Raw genomic sequence first — 22624 nt, 5'->3', positions numbered from 1 at the left:
GGCGCGCTATAGTATGCCGTACGATATGGGCTATAGCCCATGGTCCAAAATGATGAGAAACGAGGCTAACTTTTTTTTTCAAAATTTCAAAAAACATGGGCTATAACCCATCGTTTTTGTCATTTCGTATTTTTTTTCAAATCTTTAAAAATGATGAAAAACGGCGCGCTATAGTATGCCGTACGATATGGGCTATAGCCCATGGTCCAAAATGATGAGAAACGAGGCTAACTTTTTTTTTCAAAATTTCAAAAAACATGGGCTATAACCTTTCGTTTTTGTCATTTTGTCATTTTTTTCAAATCTTCAAAAATGATGAAAAACGGCGCGCTATAGTATGCCGTACGATATGGGCTATAGCCCATGGTCCAAAATGATGAGAAACGAGGCTAACTTTTTTTTTCAAAATTTCAAAAAACATGGGCTATAACCTTTCGTTTTTGTCATTTTGTCATTTTTTCCAAATCTTCAAAAATGATGAAAAACGGCGCGCTATAGTATGCCGTACGATATGGGCTATAGCCCATGGTCCAAAATGATGAGAAACGAGGCTAACTTTTTTTTTCAAAATTTCAAAAAACATGGGCTATAACCTTTCGTTTTTGTCATTTCGTCATTTTTTTCAAATCTTCAAAAATGATGAAAAACGGCGCGCTATAGTATGCCGTACGATATGGGCTATAGCCCATGGTCCAAAATGATGAGAAACGAGGCTAACTTTTTTTTTTCAAAATTTAAAAAAACATGGGCTATAACCCATCATTTTTGTCATTTCGTCATTTTTTTCAAATCTTCAAAAATGATGAAAAACGGCGCGCTATAGTATGCCGTACGATATGGGCTATAGCCCATGGTCCAAAATGATGAGAAACGAGGCTAACTTTTTTTTTCAAAATTTCAAAAAACATGGGCTATAACCTTTCGTTTTTGTCATTTTGTCATTTTTTTCAAATCTTCAAAAATGATGAAAAACGGCGCGCTATAGTATGCCGTACGATATGGGCTATAGCCCATGGTCAAAAATGATGAGAAACGAGGCTAACTTTTTTTTTCAAAATTTCAAAAAACATGGGCTATAACCTTTCGTTTTTGTCATTTTGACATTTTTTCCAAATCTTCAAAAATGATGAAAAACGGCGCGCTATAGTATGCCGTACGATATGGGCTATAGCCCATGGTCCAAAATGATGAGAAACGAGGCTAACTTTTTTTTTCAAAATTTCAAAAAACATGGGCTATAACCTTTCGTTTTTGTCATTTCGTAATTTTTTTCAAATCTTCAAAAATGATGAAAAACGGCGCGCTATAGTATGCCGTACGATATGGGCTATAGCCCATGGTCCAAAATGATGAGAAACGAGGCTAACTTTTTTTTTCAAAATTTCAAAAAACATGGGCTATAACCTTTCGTTTTTGTCATTTCGTCATTTTTTTCAAATCTTCAAAAATGATGAAAAACGGCGAGCTATAGTATGCCGTACGATATGGGCTATAGCCCATGGTCCAAAATGATGAGAAACGAGGCTAACTTTTTTTTTCAAAATTTCAAAAAACATGGGCTATAACCCATCGTTTTTGTCATTTCGTAATTTTTTTCAAATCTTTAAAAATGATGAAAAACGGCGTGCTATAGTATGCCGTACGATATGGGCTATAGCCCATGGTCCAAAATGATGAGAAACGAGGCTAACTTTTTTTTTCAAAATTTCAAAAAACATGGGCTATAACCTTTCGTTTTTGTCATTTCGTCATTTTTTTCAAATCTTCAAAAATGATGAAAAACGGCGCGTTATAGTATGCCGTACGATATGGGCTATAGCCCATGGTCCAAAATGATGAGAAACGAGGCTAACTTTTTTTTTTCAAAATTTCAAAAAACATGGGCTATAACCCATCGTTTTTGTCATTTCGTCATTTTTTTCAAATCTTCAAAAATGATGAAAAACGGCGCGCTATAGTATGCCGTACGATATGGGCTATAGCCCATGGTCCAAAATGATGAGAAACGAGGCTAACTTTTTTTTTCAAAATTTCAAAAAACATGGGCTATAACCCATCGTTTTTGTCATTTCGTATTTTTTTTCAAATCTTTAAAAATGATGAAAAACGGCGCGCTATAGTATGCCGTACGATATGGGCTATAGCCCATGGTCCAAAATGATGAGAAACGAGGCTAACTTTTTTTTTCAAAATTTCAAAAAACATGGGCTATAACCTTTCGTTTTTGTCATTTTGTCATTTTTTTCAAATCTTCAAAAATGATGAAAAACGGCGCGCTATAGTATGCCGTACGATATGGGCTATAGCCCATGGTCCAAAATGATGAGAAACGAGGCTAACTTTTTTTTTCAAAATTTCAAAAAACATGGGCTATAACCTTTCGTTTTTGTCATTTCGTCATTTTTTTCAAATCTTCAAAAATGATGAAAAACGGCGCGCTATAGTATGCCGTACGATATGGGCTATAGCCCATGGTCCAAAATGATGAGAAACGAGGCTAACTTTTTTTTTTTTTAAATTTCAAAAAACATGGGCTATAACCCATCGTTTTTGTCATTTCGTCATTTTTTTCAAATCTTCAAAAATGATGAAAAACGGCGCGCTATAGTATGCCGTACGATATGGGCTATAGCCCATGGTCCAAAATGATGAGAAACGAGGCTAACTTTTTTTTTCAAAATTTCAAAAAACATGGGCTATAACCCATCGTTTTTGTCATTTCGTATTTTTTTTCAAATCTTTAAAAATGATGAAAAACGGCGCGCTATAGTATGCCGTACGATATGGGCTATAGCCCATGGTCCAAAATGATGAGAAACGAGGCTAACTTTTTTTTTCAAAATTTCAAAAAACATGGGCTATAACCTTTCGTTTTTGTCATTTCGTCATTTTTTTCAAATCTTCAAAAATGATGAAAAACGGCGCGCTATAGTATGCCGTACGATATGGGCTATAGCCCATGGTCCAAAATGATGAGAAACGAGGCTAACTCTTTTTTTCAAAATTTCAAAAAACATGGGCTATAACCCATCGTTTTTGTCATTTCGTAATTTTTTTCAAATCTTTAAAAATGATGAAAAACGGCGCGCTATAGTATGCCGTACGATATGGGCTATAGCCCATGGTCCAAAATGATGAGAAACGAGGCTAACTTTTTTTTTCAAAATTTCAAAAAACATGGGCTATAACCTTTCGTTTTTGTCATTTTGTCATTTTTTTCAAATCTTCAAAAATGATGAAAAACGGCGCGCTATAGTATGCCGTACGATATGGGCTATAGCCTATGGTCCAAAATGATGAGAAACGAGGCTAACTTTTTTTTTCAAAATTTCAAAAAACATGGGCTATAACCTTTCGTTTTTGTCATTTCGTCATTTTTTTCAAATCTTCAAAAATGATGAAAAACGGCGCGCTATAGTATGCCGTACGATATGGGCTATAGCCCATGGTCCAAAATGATGAGAAACGAGGCTAACTTTTTTTTTCAAAATTTCAAAAAACATGGGCTATAACCTTTCGTTTTTGTCATTTCGTCATTTTTTTCAAATCTTCAAAAATGATGAAAAACGGCGCGCTATAGTATGCCGTACGATATGGGCTATAGCCCATGGTCCAAAATGATGAGAAACGAGGCTAACTTTTTTTTTCAAAATTTCAAAAAACATGGGCTATAACCTTTCGTTTTTGTCATTTCGTCATTTTTTTCAAATCTTCAAAAATGATGAAAAACGGCGCGCTATAGTATGCCGAACGATATGGGCTATAGCCCATGGTCCAAAATGATGAGAAACGAGGCTAACTTTTTTTTTCAAAATTTCAAAAAACATGGGCTATAACCTTTCGTTTTTGTCATTTCGTCATTTTTTTCAAATCTTCAAAAATGATGAAAAACGGCGCGCTATAGTATGCCGTACGATATGGGCTATAGCCCATGGTCCAAAATGATGAGAAACGAGGCTAACTTTTTTTTCCAAAATTTCAAAAAACATGGGCTATAACCTTTCGTTTTTGTCATTTCGTCATTTTTTTCAAATCTTCAAAAATGATGAAAAACGGCGCGCTATAGTATGCCGTACGATATGGGCTATAGCCCATGGTCCAAAATGATGAGAAACGAGGCTAACTTTTTTTTTCAAAATTTCAAAAAACATGGGCTATAACCTTTCGTTTTTGTCATTTTGTCATTTTTTTCAAATCTTCAAAAATGATGAAAAACGGCGCGCTATAGTATGCCGTACGATATGGGCTATAGCCCATGGTCCAAAATGATGAGAAACGAGGCTAACTTTTTTTTTCAAAATTTCAAAAAACATGGGATATAACCCATCGTTTTTGTCATTTCGTAATTTTTTTCAAATCTTTAAAAATGATGAAAAATGGCGCGCTATAGTATGCCGTACGATATGGGCTATAGCCCATGGTCCAAAATGATGAGAAACGAGGCTAACTTTTTTTTTCAAAATTTCAAAAAACATGGGCTATAACCTTTCGTTTTTGTCATTTCGTCATTTTTTTCAAATCTTCAAAAATGATGAAAAACGGCGCGCTATAGTATGCCGTACGATATGGGCTATAGCCCATGGTCCAAAATGATGAGAAACGAGGCTAACTTTTTTTTTCAAAATTTCAAAAAACATGGGCTATAACCCATCGTTTTTGTCATTTCGTCATTTTTTTCAAATCTTCAAAAATGATGAAAAACGTCGCGCTATAGTATGCCGTACGATATGGGCTATAGCCCATGGTCCAAAATGATGAGAAACGAGGCTACGTTTTTTTTTCAAAATTTCAAAAAACATGGGCTATAACCTTTCGTTTTTGTCATTTCGTCATTTTTTCAAATCTTCAAAAATGATGAAAAACGGCGCGCTATAGTATGCCGTACGATATGGGCTATAGCCCATGGTCCAAAATGATGAGAAACGAGGCTAACTTTTTTTTTCAAAATTTCAAAAAACATGGGCTATAACCCATCGTTTTTGTCATTTCGTAATTTTTTTCAAATCTTCAAAAATGATGAAAAACGGCGCGCTATAGTATGCCGTACGATATGGGCTATAGCCCATGGTCCAAAATGATGAGAAACGAGGCTAACTTTTTTTTTCAAAATTTCAAAAAACATGGGCTATAACCTTTCGTTTTTGTCATTTCGTCATTTTTTTCAAATCTTCAAAAATGATGAAAAACGGCGCGCTATAGTATGCCGTACGATATGGGCTATAGCCCATGGTCCAAAATGATGAGAAACGAGGCTAACTTTTTTTTTCAAAATTTCAAAAAACATGGGCTATAACCTTTCGTTTTTGTCATTTCGTCATTTTTTTCAAATCTTCAAAAATGATGAAAAACGGCGCGCTATAGTATGCCGTACGATATGGGCTATATCCCATGGTCCAAAATGATGAGAAACGAGGCTGACTTTTTTTTTCAAAATTTCAAAAAACATGGGCTATAACCTTTCGTTTTTGTCATTTTGTCATTTTTTTCAAATCTTCAAAAATGATGAAAAACGGCGCGCTATAGTATGCCGTACGATATGGGCTATAGCCCATGGTCCAAAATGATGAGAAACGAGGCTAACTTTTTTTTTCAAAATTTCAAAAAACATGGGCTATAACCCATCGTTTTTGTCATTTCGTCATTTTTTTCAAATCTTCAAAAATGATGAAAAACGGCGCGCTATAGTATGCCGTACGATATGGGCTATAGCCCATGGTCCAAAATGATGAGAAACGAGGCTAACTTTTTTTTTCAAAATTTCAAAAAACATGGGCTATAACCTTTCGTTTTTGTCATTTCGTCATTTTTTTCAAATCTTCAAAAATGATGAAAAACGGCGCGCTATAGTATGCCGTACGATATGGGCTATAGCCCATGGTCCAAAATGATGAGAAACGAGGCTAACTTTTTTTTTCAAAATTTCAAAAAACATGGGCTATAACCTTTCGTTTTTGTCATTTCGTCATTTTTTTCAAATCTTCAAAAATGATGAAAAACGGCGCGCTATAGTATGCCGTACGATATGGGCTATAGCCCATGGTCCAAAATGATGAGAAACGAGGCTAACTTTTTTTTTTCAAAATTTCAAAAAACATGGGCTATAACCCATCGTTTTTGTCATTTCGTCATTTTTTTCAAATCTTCAAAAATGATGAAAAACGGCACGCTATAGTATACCGTACGATATGGGCTATAGCCCATGGTCCAAAATGATGAGAAACGAGGCTAACTTTTTTTTTCAAAATTTCAAAAAACATGGGCTATAACCTTTCTTTTTTGTCATTTCGTCATTTTTTTCAAATCTTCAAAAATGATGAAAAACGGCGTGCCATAGTATGCCGTACGATATGGGCTATAGCCCACGGTCCAAAATGATGAGAAACGAGGCTAACTTTTTTTTTCAAAATTTCAAAAAACATGGGCTATAACCTTTCGTTTTTGTCATTTTGTCATTTTTTTCAAATCTTCAAAAATGATGAAAAACGGCGCGCTATAGTATGCCGTACGATATGGGCTATAGCCCATGGTCCAAAATGATGAGAAACGAGGCTAACTTTTTTTTTCAAAATTTCAAAAAACATGGGCTATAACCTTTCGTTTTTGTCATTTTGACATTTTTTCCAAATCTTCAAAAATGATGAAAAACGGCGCGCTATAGTATGCCGTACGATATGGGCTATATCCCATGGTCCAAAATGATGAGAAACGAGGCTAACTTTTTTTTTCAAAATTTCAAAAAACATGGGCTATAACCTTTCGTTTTTGTCATTTCGTAATTTTTTTCAAATCTTCAAAAATGATGAAAAACGGCGCGCTATAGTATGCCGTACGATATGGGCTATAGCCCATGGTCCAAAATGATGAGAAACGAGGCTAACTTTTTTTTTCAAAATTTCAAAAAACATGGGATATAACCTTTCGTTTTTGTCATTTTGTCATTTTTTTCAAATCTTCAAAAATTATGAAAAACGGCGCGCTATAGTATGCCGTACGATATGGGCTATAGCCCATGGTCCAAAATGATGAGAAACGAGGCTAACTTTTTTTTTCAAAATTTCAAAAAACATGGGCTATAACCTTTCGTTTTTGTCATTTTGTCATTTTTTCCAAATCTTCAAAAATGATGAAAAACGGCGCGCTATAGTATGCCGTACGATATGGGCTATAGCCCATGGTCCAAAATGATGAGAAACGAGGCTAACTTTTTTTTTCAAAATTTCAAAAAACATGGGCTATAACCTTTCGTTTTTGTCATTTCGTCATTTTTTTCAAATCTTCAAAAATGATGAAAAACGGCGCGCTATAGTATGCCGTACGATATGGGCTATAGCCCATGGTCCAAAATGATGAGAAACGAGGCTAACTTTTTTTTTCAAAATTTCAAAAAACATGGGCTATAACCTTTCGTTTTTGTCATTTCGTCATTTTTTTCAAATCTTCAAAAATGATGAAAAACGGCGCGCTATAGTATGCCGTACGATATGGGCTATAGCCCATGGTCCAAAATGATGAGAAACGAGGCTAACTTTTTTTTTCAAAATTTCAAAAAACATGGGCTATAACCCATCGTTTTTGTCATTTCGTAATTTTTTTCAAATCTTTAAAAATGATGAAAAACGGCGCGCTATAGTATGCCGTACGATATGGGCTATATCCCATGGTCCAAAATGATGAGAAACGAGGCTAACTTTTTTTTTTCAAAATTTCAAAAAACATGGGCTATAACCTTTCGTTTTTGTCATTTCGTCATTTTTTTCAAATCTTCAAAAATGATGAAAAACGGCGCGCTATAGTATGCCGTACGATATGGGCTATAGCCCATGGTCCAAAATGATGAGAAACGAGGCTAACTTTTTTTTTCAAAATTTCAAAAAACATGGGCTATAACCTTTCGTTTTTGTCATTTTGTCATTTTTTTCAAATCTTCAAAAATGATGAAAAACGGCGCGCTATAGTATGCCGTACGATATGGGCTATAGCCCATGGTCCAGAATGATGAGAAACGAGGCTAACTTTTTTTTTCAAAATTGGGCTATAACCCATCGTTTTTGTCATTTCGTCATTTTTTTCAAATCTTCAAAAATGATGAAAAACGGCGCGCTATAGTATGCCGTACGATATGGGCTATAGCCCATGGTCCAAAATGATGAGAAACGAGGCTAAGTTTTTTTTTCAAAATTTCAAAAAACATGGGCTATAACCTTTCGTTTTTGTCATTTCGTCATTTTTTTTAAATCTTCAAAAATGATGAAAAACGGCGCGCTATAGTATGCCGTACGATATGGGCTATAGCCCATGGTCCAAAATGATGAGAAACGAGGCTAACTTTTTTTTTCAAAATTTCAAAAAACATGGGCTATAACCCATCGTTTTTGTCATTTCGTAATTTTTTTCAAATCTTTAAAAATGATGAAAAACGGCGCGCTATAGTATGCCGTACGATATGGGCTATAGCCCATGGTCCAAAATGATGAGAAACGAGGCTAACTTTTTTTTTCAAAATTTCAAAAAACATGGGCTATAACCTTTCGTTTTTGTCATTTCGTCATTTTTTTCAAAAATGATGAAAAACGGCGCGCTATAGTATGCCGTACGATATGGGCTATAGCCCATGGTCCAAAATGATGAGAAACGAGGCTAACTTTTTTTTTCAAAATTTCAAAAAACATGGGCTATAACCTTTCGTTTTTGTCATTTTGTCATTTTTTTCAAATCTTCAAAAATGATGAAAAACAGCGCGCTATAGTATGCCGTACAATATGGGCTATAGCCCATGGTCCAAAATGATGAGAAACGAGGCTAACTTTTTTTTTCAAAATTTCAAAAAACATGGGCTATAACCCATCGTTTTTGTCATTTCGTCATTTTTTTAAAATCTTCAAAAATGATGAAAAACGGTGCGCTATAGTATGCCGTACGATATGGGCTATAGCCCATGGTCCAAAATGATGAGAAACGAGGCTAACTTTTTTTTTCAAAATTTCAAAAAACATGGGCTATAACCTTTCGTTTTTGTCATTTCGTCATTTTTTTCAAATCTTCAAAAATGATGAAAAACGGCGCGCTATAGTATGCCGTACGATATGGGCTATAGCCCATGGTCCAAAATGATGAGAAACGAGGCTAACTTTTTTTTTCAAAATTTCAAAAAACATGGGCTATAACCTTTCGTTTTTGTCATTTTGTCATTTTTTTCAATTCTTCAAAAATGATGAAAAACGGCGCGCTATAGTATGCCGTACGATATGGGCTATAGCCCATGGTCCAAAATGATGAGAAACGAGGCTAACTTTTTTTTCCAAAATTTCAAAAAACATGGGCTATAACCCATCGTTTTTGTCATTTCGTCATTTTTTTCAAATCTTCAAAAATGATGAAAAACGGCGCACTATAGTATGCCGTACGATATGGGCTATAGCCCATGGTCCAAAATGATGAGAAACGAGGCTAACTTTTTTTTTCAAAATTTCAAAAAACATGGGCTATAACCTTTCGTTTTTGTCATTTCGTCATTTTTTTCAAATCTTCAAAAATGATGAAAAACGGCGCACTATAGTATGCTGTACGATATGGGCTATAGCCCATGGTCCAAAATGATGAGAAACGAGGCTAACTTTTTTTTTCAAAATTTCAAAAAACATGGGCTATAACCTTTCGTTTTTGTCATTTCGTCATTTTTTTCAAATCTTCAAAAATGATGAAAAACGGCGCACTATAGTATGCTGTACGATATGGGCTATAGCCCATGGTCCAAAATGATGAGAAACGAGGCTAACTTTTTTTTTCAAAATTTCAAAAAACATGGGCTATAACCTTTCGTTTTTGTCATTTCGTCATTTTTTTCAAATCTTCAAAAATGATGAAAAACGGCGCGCTATAGTATGCCGTACGATATGGGCTATAGCCCATGGTCCAAAATGATGAGAAACGAGGCTAACTTTTTTTTTCAAAATTTCAAAAAACATGGGCTATAACCCATCGTTTTTGTCATTTCGTAATTTTTTCCAAATCTTTAAAAATGATGAAAAACGGCGCGCTATAGTATGCCGTACGATATGGGCTATATCCCATGGTCCAAAATGATGAGAAACGAGGCTAACTTTTTTTTTTCAAAATTTCAAAAAACATGGGCTATAACCTTTCGTTTTTGTCATTTCGTCATTTTTTTCAAATCTTCAAAAATGATGAAAAACGGCGCGCTATAGTATGCCGTACGATATGGGCTATAGCCCATGGTCCAAAATGATGAGAAACGAGGCTAACTTTTTTTTTCAAAATTTCAAAAAACATGGGATATAACCTTTCGTTTTTGTCATTTTGTCATTTTTTTCAAATCTTCAAAAATGATGAAAAACGGCGCGCTATAGTATGCCGTACGATATGGGCTATAGCCCATGGTCCAGAATGATGAGAAACGAGGCTAACTTTTTTTTTCAAAATTGGGCTATAACGCATCGTTTTTGTCATTTCGTCATTTTTTTCAAATCTTCAAAAATGATGAAAAACGGCGCGCTATAGTATGCCGTACGATATGGGCTATAGCCCATGGTCCAAAATGATGAGAAACGAGGCTAAGTTTTTTTTTCAAAATTTCAAAAAACATGGGCTATAACCTTTCGTTTTTGTCATTTCGTCATTTTTTTTAAATCTTCAAAAATGATGAAAAACGGCGCGCTATAGTATGCCGTACGATATGGGCTATAGCCCATGGTCCAAAATGATGAGAAACGAGGCTAACTTTTTTTTTCAAAATTTCAAAAAACATGGGCTATAACCCATCGTTTTTGTCATTTCGTAATTTTTTTCAAATCTTTAAAAATGATGAAAAACGGCGCGCTATAGTATGCCGTACGATATGGGCTATAGCCCATGGTCCAAAATGATGAGAAACGAGGCTAACTTTTTTTTTCAAAATTTCAAAAAACATGGGCTATAACCTTTCGTTTTTGTCATTTCGTCATTTTTTTCAAAAATGATGAAAAACGGCGCGCTATAGTATGCCGTACGATATGGGCTATAGCCCATGGTCCAAAATGATGAGAAACGAGGCTAACTTTTTTTTTCAAAATTTCAAAAAACATGGGCTATAACCTTTCGTTTTTGTCATTTTGTCATTTTTTTCAAATCTTCAAAAATGATGAAAAACAGCGCGCTATAGTATGCCGTACAATATGGGCTATAGCCCATGGTCCAAAATGATGAGAAACGAGGCTAACTTTTTTTTTCAAAATTTCAAAAAACATGGGCTATAACCCATCGTTTTTGTCATTTCGTCATTTTTTTAAAATCTTCAAAAATGATGAAAAACGGTGCGCTATAGTATGCCGTACGATATGGGCTATAGCCCATGGTCCAAAATGATGAGAAACGAGGCTAACTTTTTTTTTCAAAATTTCAAAAAACATGGGCTATAACCTTTCGTTTTTGTCATTTCGTCATTTTTTTCAAATCTTCAAAAATGATGAAAAACGGCGCGCTATAGTATGCCGTACGATATGGGCTATAGCCCATGGTCCAAAATGATGAGAAACGAGGCTAACTTTTTTTTTCAAAATTTCAAAAAACATGGGCTATAACCTTTCGTTTTTGTCATTTTGTCATTTTTTTCAATTCTTCAAAAATGATGAAAAACGGCGCGCTATAGTATGCCGTACGATATGGGCTATAGCCCATGGTCCAAAATGATGAGAAACGAGGCTAACTTTTTTTTCCAAAATTTCAAAAAACATGGGCTATAACCCATCGTTTTTGTCATTTCGTCATTTTTTTCAAATCTTCAAAAATGATGAAAAACGGCGCACTATAGTATGCCGTACGATATGGGCTATAGCCCATGGTCCAAAATGATGAGAAACGAGGCTAACTTTTTTTTTCAAAATTTCAAAAAACATGGGCTATAACCTTTCGTTTTTGTCATTTCGTCATTTTTTTCAAATCTTCAAAAATGATGAAAAACGGCGCACTATAGTATGCTGTACGATATGGGCTATAGCCCATGGTCCAAAATGATGAGAAACGAGGCTAACTTTTTTTTTCAAAATTTCAAAAAACATGGGCTATAACCTTTCGTTTTTGTCATTTCGTCATTTTTTTCAAATCTTCAAAAATGATGAAAAACGGCGCACTATAGTATGCTGTACGATATGGGCTATAGCCCATGGTCCAAAATGATGAGAAACGAGGCTAACTTTTTTTTTCAAAATTTCAAAAAACATGGGCTATAACCTTTCGTTTTTGTCATTTTTTTCAAATCTTCAAAAATGATGAAAAACGGCGCGCTATAGTATGCCGTACGATATGGGCTATAGCCCATGGTCCAAAATGATGAGAAACGAGGCTAACTTTTTTTTTCAAAATTTCAAAAAACATGGGCTATAACCTTTCGTTTTTGTCATTTCGTAATTTTTTTCAAATCTTTAAAAATGATGAAAAACGGCGCGCTATAGAATGCCGTACGATATGGGCTATAGCCCATGGTCCAAAATGATGAGAAACGAGGCTAACTTTTTTTTTCAAAATTTCAAAAAACATGGGCTATAACCTTTCGTTTTTGTCATTTCGTCATTTTTTTCAAATCTTCAAAAATGATGAAAAACGGCGCGCTATAGTATGCCGTACGATATGGGCTATAGCCCATGGTCCAAAATGATGAGAAACGAGGCTAACTTTTTTTTTCAAAATTTCAAAAAACATGGGCTATAACCCATCGTTTTTGTCATTTCGTCATTTTTTTCAAATCTTCAAAAATGATGAAAAACGGCGCGCTATAGTATGCTGTACGATATGGGCTATAGCCCATGGTCCAAAATGATGAGAAACGAGGCTAACTTTTTTTTTCAAAATTTCAAAAAACATGGGCTATAACCCATCGTTTTTGTCATTTCGTAATTTTTTTCAAATCTTTAAAAATGACGAAAAACGGCGCGCTATAGTATGCCGTACGATATGGGCTATAGCCCATGGTCCAAAATGATGAGAAACGAGGCTAACTTTTTTTTTCAAAATTTCAAAAAACATGGGCTATAACCTTTCGTTTTTGTCATTTTGTCATTTTTTTCAAATATTCAAAAATGATGAAAAACGGCGCGCTATAGTATGCCGTACGATATGGGCTATAGCCCATGGTCCAAAATGATAAGAAACGAGGCTAACTTTTTTTTTCAAAATTTCAAAAAACATGGGCTATAACCCATCGTTTTTGTCATTTTGTCATTTTTTTCAATTCTTCAAAAATGATGAAAAACGGTGCGCTATAGTATGCCGTACGATATGGGCTATAGCCCATGGTCCAAAATGATGAGAAACGAGGCTAACTTTTTTTTTCAAAATTTCAAAAAACATGGGCTATAACCTTTCGTTTTTGTCATTTCGTCATTTTTTTCAAATCTTCAAAAATGATGAAAAACGGCGCGCTATAGTATGCTGTACGATATGGGCTATAGCCCATGGTCCAAAATGATGAGAAACGAGGCTAACTTTTTTTTTCAAAATTTCAAAAAACATGGGCTATAACCTTTCGTTTTTGTCATTTCGTCATTTTTTTCAAATCTTCAAAAATGATGAAAAACGGCGCGCTATAGTATGCCGTACGATATGGGCTATAGCCCATGGTCCAAAATGATGAGAAACGAGGCTAACTTTTTTTTCAAAATTTCAAAAAACATGGGCTATAACCTTTCGTTTTTGTCATTTCGTATTTTTTTTCAAATCTTTAAAAATGATGAAAAACGGCGCGCTATAGAATGCCGTACGATATGGGCTATAGCCCATGGTCCAAAATGATGAGAAACGAGGCTAACTTTCTTTTTCAAAATTTCAAAAAACATGGGCTATAACCTTTCGTTTTTGTCATTTCGTCATTTTTTTCAAATCTTCAAAAATGATGAAAAACGGCGCGCTATAGTATGCCGTACGATATGGGCTATAGCCCATGGTCCAAAATGATGAGAAACGAGGCTAACTTTTTTTTTCAAAATTTCAAAAAACATGGGCTATAACCCATCGTTTTTGTCATTTCGTCATTTTTTTCAAATCTTCAAAAATGATGAAAAACGGCGCGCTATAGTATGCTGTACGATATGGGCTATAGCCCATGGTCCAAAATGATGAGAAACGAGGCTAACTTTTTTTTTCAAAATTTCAAAAAACATGGGCTATAACCCATCGTTTTTGTCATTTCGTAATTTTTTTCAAATCTTTAAAAATGACGAAAAACGGCGCGCTATAGTATGCCGTACGATATGGGCTATAGCCCATGGTCCAAAATGATGAGAAACGAGGCTAACTTTTTTTTTCAAAATTTCAAAAAACATGGGCTATAACCTTTCGTTTTTGTCATTTTGTCATTTTTTTCAAATCTTCAAAAATGATGAAAAACGGCGCGCTATAGTATGCCGTACGATATGGGCTATAGCCCATGGTCCAAAATGATAAGAAACGAGGCTAACTTTTTTTTTCAAAATTTCAAAAAACATGGGCTATAACCCATCGTTTTTGTCATTTCGTCATTTTTTTCAAATCTTCAAAAATGATGAAAAACGGCGCGCTATAGTATGCCGTACGATATGGGCTATAGCCCATGGTCCAAAATGATGAGAAACGAGGCTAACTTTTTTTTTCAAAATTTCAAAAAACATGGGCTATAACCTTTCGTTTTTGTCATTTCGTCATTTTTTTCAAATCTTCAAAAATGATGAAAAACGGCGCGCTATAGTATGCCGTACGATATGGGCTAAAGCCCATGGTCCAAAATGATGAGAAACGAGGCTAACTTTTTTTTTCAAAATTTCAAAAAACATGGGCTATAACCTTTCGTTTTTTTCATTTCGTCATTTTTTTCAAATCTTCAAAAATGATGAAAAACGGCGCGCTATAGTATGCCGTACGATATGGGCTATAGCCCATGGTCCAAAATGATGAGAAACGAGGCTAACTTTTTTTTTCAAAATTTCAAAAAACATGGGCTATAACCTTTCGTTTTTGTCATTTCGTAATTTTTTTCAAATCTTTAAAAATGATGAAAAACGGCACGCTATAGTATGCCGTACGATATGGGCTATAGCCCATGGTCCAAAATGATGAGAAACGAGGCTAACTTTTTTTTTCAAAATTTCAAAAAACATGGGCTATAACCTTTCGTTTTTGTCATTTTGTCATTTTTTTCAAATCTTCAAAAATGATGAAAAACGGCGCGCTATAGTATGCCGTACGATATGGGCTATAGCCCATGGTCCAAAATGATGAGAAACGAGGCTAACCTTTTTTTTCAAAATTTCAAAAAACATGGGCTATAACCTTTCGTTTTTGTCATTTCGTCATTTTTTTCAAATCTTCAAAAATGATGAAAAACGGCGCGCTATAGTATGCCGTACGATATGGGCTATAGCCCATGGTCCAAAATGATGAGAAACGAGGCTAACTTTTTTTTTCAAAATTTCAAAAAACATGGGCTATAACCTTTCGTTTTTGTCATTTCGTCATTTTTTTCAAATCTTCAAAAATGATGAAAAACGGCGCGCTATAGTATGCCGTACGATATGGGCTATAGCCCATGGTCCAAAATGATGAGAAACGAGGCTAACTTTTTTTTTCAAAATTTCAAAAAACATGGGCTATAACCCATCGTTTTTGTCATTTCGTCATTTTTTTCAAATCTTCAAAAATGATGAAAAACGGCGCGCTATAGTATGCCGTACGATATGGGCTATAGCCCATGGTCCAAAATGATGAGAAACGAGGCTAACTTTTTTTTTCAAAATTTCAAAAAACATGGGCTATAACCTTTCGTTTTTGTCATTTTGTCATTTTTTTCAAATCTTCAAAAATGATGAAAAACGGCGCGCTATAGTATGCCGTACGATATGGGCTATAGCCCATGGTCCAAAATGATGAGAAACGAGGCTAACTTTTTTTTTCAAAATTTCAAAAAACATGGGCTATAACCCATCGTTTTTGTCATTTCGTCATTTTTTTCAAATCTTCAAAAATGATGAAAAACGGCGCGCTATAGTATGCCGTACGATATGGGCTATAGCCCATGGTCCAAAATGATGAGAAACGAGGCTAACTTTTTTTTTCAAAATTTCAAAAAACATGGGCTATAACCTTTCGTTTTTGTCATTTCGTCATTTTTTTCAAATCTTCAAAAATGATGAAAAACGGCGCGCTATAGTATGCCGTACGATATGGGCTATAGCCCATGATCCAAAATGATGAGAAACGAGGCTAACTTTTTTTTCAAAATTTCAAAAAACATGGGCTATAACCTTTCGTTTTTGTCATTTCGTCATTTTTTTCAAATCTTCAAAAATGATGAAAAACGGCGCGCTATAGTATGCCGTACGATATGGGCTATAGCCCATGGTCCAAAATGATGAGAAACGAGGCTAACTTTTTTTTTCAAAATTTCAAAAAACATGGGCTATAACCCATCGTTTTTGTCATTTCGTAATTTTTTTCAAATCTTTAAAAATGACGAAAAACGGCGCGCTATAGTATGCCGTACGATATGGGCTATAGCCCATGGTCCAAAATGATGAGAAACGAGGCTAACTTTTTTTTCCAAAATTTCAAAAAACATGGGCTATAACCTTTCGTTTTTGTCATTTTGTCATTTTTTTCAAATCTTCAAAAATGATGAAAAACGGCGCGCTATAGTATGCCGTACGATATGGGCTATAGCCCATGGTCCAAAATGATGAGAAACGAGGCTAACTTTCTTTTTCAAAATTTCAAAAAACATGGGCTATAACCCATCGTTTTTGTCATTTCGTAATTTTTTTCAAATCTTTAAAAATGACGAAAAACCGCGCGCTATAGTATGCCGTACGATATGGGCTATAGCCCATGGTCCAAAATGATGAGAAACGAGGCTAACTTTTTTTTTCAAAATTTCAAAAAACATGGGCTATAACCTTTCGTTTTTGTCATTTCGTCATTTTTTTCAAATCTTCAAAAATGATGAAAAACGGCGCGCTATAGTATGCCGTACGATATGGGCTATAGCCCATGGTCCAAAATGATGAGAAACGAGGCTAACTTTTTTTTTCAAAATTTCAAAAAACATGGGCTATAACCTTTCGTTTTTGTCATTTCGTCATTTTTTTCAAATCTTCAAAAATGATGAAAAACGGCGCGCTATAGTATGCCGTACGATATGGGCTATAGCCCATGGTCCAAAATGATGAGAAACGAGGCTAACTTTCTTTTTCAAAATTTCAAAAAACATGGGCTATAACCCATCGTTTTTGTCATTTCGTCATTTTTTTCAAATCTTCAAAAATGATGAAAAACGGCGCGCTATAGTATGCCGTACGATATGGGCTATAGCCCATGGTCCAAAATGATGAGAAACGAGGCTACGTTTTTTTTTCAAAATTTCAAAAAACATGGGCTATAACCCATCGTTTTTGTCATTTCGTCATTTTTTTAAAATCTTCAAAAATAATGAAAAACGGCGCGCTATAGTATGCCGTACGATATGGGCTATAGCCCATGGTCCAAAATGATGAGAAACGAGGCTAACTTTCTTTTTCAAAATTTCAAAAAACATGGGCTATAACCTTTCGTTTTTGTCATTTCGTCATTTTTTTTCAAATCTTCAAAAATGATGAAAAACGGCGCGCTATAGTATGCCGTATGATATGGGCTATAGCCCATGGTCCAAAATGATGAGAAACGAGGCTAACTTTTTTTTTCAAAATTTCAAAAAACATGGGCTATAACCTTTCGTTTTTGTCATTTCGTCATTTTTTTCAAATCTTTAAAAATGATGAAAAACGGCGCGCTATAGTATGCCGTACGATATGGGCTATAGCCCATGGTCCAAAATGATGAGAAACGAGGCTAACTTTTTTTTTCAAAATTTCAAAAAACATGGGCTATAACCTTTCGTTTTTGTCATTTCGTCATTTTTTTCAAAATCTTCAAAAATGATGAAAAACGGCGCGCTATAGTATGCCGTACGATATGGGCTATAGCCCATGGTCCAAAATGATGAGAAACGAGGCTAACTTTTTTTTTCAAAATTTCAAAAAACATGGGCTATAACCTTTCGTTTTTGTCATTTCGTCATTTTTTTCAAATCTTCAAAAATGATGAAAAACGGCGCGCTATAGTATGCCGTACGATATGGGCTATAGCCCATGGTCCAAAATGATGAGAAACGAGGCTAACTTTTTTTTCCAAAATTTCAAAAAACATGGGCTATAACCCATCGTTTTTGTCATTTCGTCATTTTTTTCAAATCTTCAAAAATGATGAAAAACGGCGCGCTATAGTATGCCGTACGATATGGGCTATAGCCCATGGTCCAAAATGATGAGAAACGAGGCTAACTTTTTTTTTCAAAATTTCAAAAAACATGGGCTATAACCCATAGTTTTTGTCATTTCGTCATTTTTTTCAAATCTTCAAAAATGATGAAAAACGGCGCGCTATAGTATGCCGTACGATATGGGCTATAGCCCATGGTCCAAAATGATGAGAAACGAGGCTAACTTTTTTTTTCAAAATTTCAAAAAACATGGGCTATAACCCATCGTTTTTGTCATTTCGTAATTTTTTCAAATCTTCAAAAATGATGAAAAACGGCGCGCTATAGTATGCCGTACGATATGGGCTATAGCCCATGGTCCAAAATGATGAGAAACGAGGCTACGTTTTTTTTTCAAAATTTCAAAAAACATGGGCTATAACCCATCGTTTTTGTCATTTCGTCATTTTTTTAAAATCTTCAAAAATAATGAAAAACGGCGCGCTATAGTATGCCGTACGATATGGGCTATAGCCCATGGTCCAAAATGATGAGAAACGAGGCTAACTTTCTTTTTCAAAATTTCAAAAAACATGGGCTATAACCTTTCGTTTTTGTCATTTCGTCATTTTTTTTCAAATCTTCAAAAATGATGAAAAACGGCGCGCTATAGTATGCCGTATGATATGGGCTATAGCCCATGGTCCAAAATGATGAGAAACGAGGCTAACTTTTTTTTTCAAAATTTCAAAAAACATGGGCTATAACCTTTCGTTTTTGTCATTTCGTCATTTTTTTCAAATCTTTAAAAATGATGAAAAACGGCGCGCTATAGTATGCCGTACGATATGGGCTATAGCCCATGGTCCAAAATGATGAGAAACGAGGCTAACTTTTTTTTTCAAAATTTCAAAAAACATGGGCTATAACCTTTCGTTTTTGTCATTTCGTCATTTTTTTCAAAATCTTCAAAAATGATGAAAAACGGCGCGCTATAGTATGCCGTACGATATGGGCTATAGCCCATGGTCCAAAATGATGAGAAACGAGGCTAACTTTTTTTTTCAAAATTTCAAAAAACATGGGCTATAACCTTTCGTTTTTGTCATTTCGTCATTTTTTTCAAATCTTCAAAAATGATGAAAAACGGCGCGCTATAGTATGCCGTACGATATGGGCTATAGCCCATGGTCCAAAATGATGAGAAACGAGGCTAACTTTTTTTTCCAAAATTTCAAAAAACATGGGCTATAACCCATCGTTTTTGTCATTTCGTCATTTTTTTCAAATCTTCAAAAATGATGAAAAACGGCGCGCTATAGTATGCCGTACGATATGGGCTATAGCCCATGGTCCAAAATGATGAGAAACGAGGCTAACTTTTTTTTTCAAAATTTCAAAAAACATGGGCTATAACCCATAGTTTTTGTCATTTCGTCATTTTTTTCAAATCTTCAAAAATGATGAAAAACGGCGCGCTATAGTATGCCGTACGATATGGGCTATAGCCCATGGTCCAAAATGATGAGAAACGAGGCTAACTTTTTTTTTCAAAATTTCAAAAAACATGGGCTATAACCCATCGTTTTTGTCATTTCGTCATTTTTTTCAAATCTTCAAAAATGATGAAAAACGGCGCGCTATAGTATGCCGTACGATATGGGCTATAGCCCATGGTCCAAAATGATGAGAAACGAGGCTAACTTTTTTTTTCAAAATTTCAAAAAACATGGGCTATAACCCATCGTTTTTGTCAAATTGCGGAATTGCGCAAATTGCGGAAATGGTAATTGCAGAAATTGTGGAAATGGAAATTGCGGAAATTGCGGTTCTTTTTTTTCAAATCTTCAAAAATGATGAAAAACGGCACGCTATAGTATGCCGTACGATATGGGCTTTAACCCATCGTTTTTTTCATTTTTGTCAAATCATCAAAAATGATGAAAAACGGCGCGCTATAGTATGCCGTACGATATGGGCTATAGCCCATCGTCTTTTTTTTCAAACCCTCAAATTATGAAAAACGGCGTGCTATATACTATGTTGTTTTTCATGATTGGAGGATTTCAAAACACTATATCCTCCGAAATAGTGAAACATTGCCACACCAAGAGTCCATTCAGGCTTGGTCCCTTAATAAATAGACTTGGTAACCTATAGGGAGTACACACACAGTAAAGACCTCAGGAAGAGCAGCTGCTGTAACTCACACACTAATGGGGATCTAATAAATAAATCAAAAAATAACCTGGGGGTTATCATCTATGAAAATGCAACTCAATGAGCAGAATATAAAAAATAAATCATGTAAATACAACAAATTGAGCAGAGCACTGCAGGGTGTTGAACCCTGTTCTGGTAAACCAGGAAGTACCACACCAGTGCTTTGAGTTTGTTTTGTTGTAATTTACAGGTCCATCCTACCAGACAGTGGCCTTGTGGTTAGAGTGTCTGCCCTGAAACTGGGAGGTCGGGGTTCGATCCCCGGCCGGGTCATACCAAAGACTGTAAAAATGGGACCCAATGCCTCACTGCTTGGCACTCAGCATCAAAGGGTTGGATTGGGGGGTCAAATCTACTAATCAAATGATTCCCGAGCGCGGCACGGCTGCAGCTCACTGCTCCTTGGCTGCGGCTCACCGCTCCACGAGATGGGTCAAATGCGTAGAACAAATTTCACTGCGGTAACGTGTGTGACAAATCGTATGACTTTGACTTTTGACTTTGATCAGCAATCACATTCATTACATTTCTTTCAACAGTAAAGTCATTTCACAATTTACATTGTCCCCCTGGGGCACACTGGGAGGCACTGGGGTCACTGGGGAGGCACTGGGGGACACTGGGGAGGCACTGGGGAGGCACTGGGGGCAAGGGTACTGGGAAGACACTTGGACGAAAATCACTCCGAGACCATGGGCTATAGTCCATGGTCTCGGAGTGATTTTCGTCTTTTTTTCAAATCTTCAAAAATGATGAAAAACGGCATGCTAGTATGCCGTCCAAGGTCATGGGCTATAAATGATGAAAAACGAGGTTTTGAAAAAAAGAGGAAAATCACTCAGAGACCATGGGCTATATAGTGCATGGTCTCTGGACCTGACAGGACCCGACACTGTAAATTTGTAAAAATGTAATATACTTCAAATAACATAACTTTATTATTTTGGGTTGGAGCGTCAGGGAGACGCGTGGCTATTTCATGGAACAATATGAACAATTAGAGCGAGCGGGCGTGCGTGAGAGGCCTGGTGCGTGCGCTTCGGACGTATACGGATAATATTTAACCTGTCATGAATTCTGTGTAACTGATTGTCAACGAGCCCATATTGCATATAGATAAACTATTTATCTCAGACGTATTCATGTGTTGGGAGTCAGTGGTTTACATTGCATGCTACATGGTTGAAACGTATCAATTTTTATCTTTAAAGGAGGATCATTTACTACCCCGTGACTTTTAGTAACTGTTATAGAAATATCGGACCGTTACAACGTCACCATCGAAAACCAATTACACTCTGGCATTGGGTCCTTTAATCCAACATCTTTATTACGTCATCATTGAGAGCTAGTTATACCAGTTATACCCTGTCGTCATATGCTGGGACGGTGCATACCGTATGCGGCGAATATCGTCCTGGGCGAAACAAGTACTTGCCGCGCTCTGCTTGCGCAAGTAATAATTATGGACTCACATGTGCCACACTGTGGCTGATCTGCCACACTACACCCATTGACACCTTTAAATTAAGTGTGAATCGTGGTAACACTAAAAGGTGTGTGGTGCCACAGAGGCACCACGGAGGTCCTCTCAAGTGGTATCACTGCCATTCTCAACTGCTCACCACTGTACCTTGCATGGCTTCCGCTGCAATAGGTGTGTGAATGTGTCTGTGTGTGTGGGTGAATGCAATGGACAATCTATGTAAAGCGCCTTGGATAAAGGCGCTATATAAATGCACCATTTACCAATTATTCATTTAAGTATAGACAGGTTCATGGCTCGATCTGGGTCACTTTACTCAGACAAGCCATGTTATGAGTGAGAAGGTGCAATAAAAGGAACTCGAAAGATGAAGTAATCGTCACGATTTAACTCTAGATTATATTAAATTACTGAAAGTGCCTTGATGCTATATGAACAAGCTTTCTGAAGGCAAAGGGCTCTATAATCAAGATTTCGCCTTCAGTCTCAACACGATAATTGAAATCAAAATTCCATTTTGAGCCACATACTGTATAGCGACATTTGAAATGGTCCCCGTCCGTCCCTTCACCTTTTGACCGAATTAGCAGTAATTGTGCTGGTTCTGGGGATTATATTATTTAACAGAAAAGTCTTTTGAACACCTGAAAGACGAGACTAAG

This window comes from Protomyctophum bolini (assembly GCF_963924005.1).
Source record: "Protomyctophum bolini genome assembly, chromosome: 14".
Lineage (NCBI taxonomy): Eukaryota > Metazoa > Chordata > Actinopteri > Myctophiformes > Myctophidae > Protomyctophum > Protomyctophum bolini.
This window is presented reverse-complemented; position numbering follows the sequence as displayed.